We start from the raw sequence: 2,500 nt of genomic DNA, 5'->3' as shown, positions 1-2,500 counted from the left end.
AAATGTATTGAAATGAATTTTTCCCATACATTTTTGACAATGTGAGGTGTGCATGGCAAAAAACACTCACGGTGAAGGCATGTGATATAATATGAAAATATCAAAAGTTAACTAACCAATGATATTGAAGCATATAAATCGAATCATAACTATATGAAACTCGAATTTGAGCCATATTAAACTGGTAATATTGTGATTTTATTCCTGGTTTTCCATACGTTAGTTTAAATAGAGAGTTATGGAATATAACCTTGGCATATTGGCACTAAAATATATAATAAAGACATTTCAAATCAAACTGAAATGTATTGAAATGAATTTTTCCCATACATTTTTGACAATGTGAGGTGTGCATGGCAAAAAACACTCACGGTGAAGGCATGTGATATAATATGAAAATATCAAAAGTTAACTAACCAATGATATTGAAGCATATAAATCGAATCATAACTATATGAAACTCGAATTTGAGCCATATTAAACTGGTAATATTGTGATTTTATGCCTGGTTTTCCATACGTTAGTTTAAATAGAGAGTTATGGAATATAACCTTGGCATATTGGCACTAAAATATATAATAAAGACATTTCAAATCAAACTGAAATGTATTGAAATGAATTTTTCCCATACATTTTTGACAATGTGAGGTGTGCATGGCAAAAAACACTCACGGTGAAGGCATGTGAAATAATATGAAAATATCAAAAGTTAACTAACCAATGATATTGAAGCATATAAATCGAAGCATAACTATATGAAACTCGAATTTAAGCCATATTAAACTGGTAATATTGTGATTTTATGCCTGGTTTTCCATACGTTAGTTTAAATAGAGAGTTATGGAATATAACCTTGGCATATTGGCACTAAAATATATAATAAAGACATTTCAAATCAAACTGAAATGTATTGAAATGAATTTTTCCCATACATTTTTGACAATGTGAGGTGTGCATGGCAAAAAACACTCACGGTGAAGGCATGTGATATAATATGAAAATATCAAAAGTTAACTAACCAATGATATTGAAGCATATAAATCGAATCATAACTATATGAAACTCGAATTTAAGCCATATTAAACTGGTAATATTGTGATTTTATGCCTGGTTTTCCATACGTTAGTTTAAATAGAAAAAATTTTCGAATATATATACATATATGAAGAATCTATATTCTAATACTAACATGTTATGGAATATAACCTTGGCATATTGGCACTAAAATATATAATAAAGACATTTCAAATCAAACTGAAATGTATTGAAATGAATTTTTCCCATACATTTTTGACAATGTGAGGTGTGCATGGCAAAAAACACTCACGGTGAAGGCATGTGAAATAATATGAAAATATCAAAAGTTAACTAACCAATGATATTGAAGCATATAAATCGAATCATAACTATATGAAACTCGAATTTAAGCCATATTAAACTGGTAATATTGTGATTTTATGCCTGGTTTTCCATACGTTAGTTTAAATAGAAAAAATTTTCGAATATATATACATATATGAAGAATCTATATTCTAATACTAACATGTTATGGAATATAACCTTGGCATATTGGCACTAAAATATATAATAAAGACATTTCAAATCAAACTGAAATGTATTGAAATGAATTTTTCCCATACATTTTTGACAATGTGAGGTGTGCATGGCAAAAAACACTCACGGTGAAGGCATGTGAAATAATATGAAAATATCAAAAGTTAACTAACCAATGATATTGAAGCATATAAATCGAATCATAACTATATGAAACTCGAATTTAAGCCATATTAAACTGGTAATATTGTGATTTTATGCCTGGTTTTCCATACGTTAGTTTAAATAGAAAAAATTTTCGAATATATATACATATATGAAGAATCTATATTCTAATACTAACATGTTATGGAATATAACCTTGGCATATTGGCACTAAAATATATAATAAAGACATTTCAAATCAAACTGAAATGTATTGAAATGAATTTTTCCCATACATTTTTGACAATGTGAGGTGTGCATGGCAAAAAACACTCACGGTGAAGGCATGTGATATAATATGAAAATATCAAAAGTTAACTAACCAATGATATTGAAACATATAAATCGAATCATAACTATATGAAACTCGAATTTGAGCCATATTAAACTGGTAATATTGTGATTTTATGCCTGGTTTTCCATACGTTAGTTTAAATAGAAAAAAATTCTCGAATATATATACATATATGAAGAATCTATATTCTATACTAACATTTTATGGAATATAACCTTGGCATATTGCCATTAAAATATATAATAAAGACATTTCAAATCAAACTGAAATGTATTGAAATGAATTTTTCCCATACATTTTTGACAATGTGAGGTGTGCATGGCAAAAAACACTCACGGTGAAGGCATGTGATATAATATGAAAATATCAAAAGTTAACTAACCAATGATATTGAAGCATATAAATCGAATCATAACTATATGAAACTCGAATTTGAGCCATATTAAA

The sequence above is a fragment of the Anastrepha obliqua genome, unplaced genomic scaffold (genome assembly GCF_027943255.1).
Source record: "Anastrepha obliqua isolate idAnaObli1 unplaced genomic scaffold, idAnaObli1_1.0 ptg000030c, whole genome shotgun sequence".
Taxonomy (NCBI): domain Eukaryota; kingdom Metazoa; phylum Arthropoda; class Insecta; order Diptera; family Tephritidae; genus Anastrepha; species Anastrepha obliqua.
The sequence above is the reverse complement of the archived record's forward strand: the minus strand, read 5'-3'. Positions refer to the sequence as shown.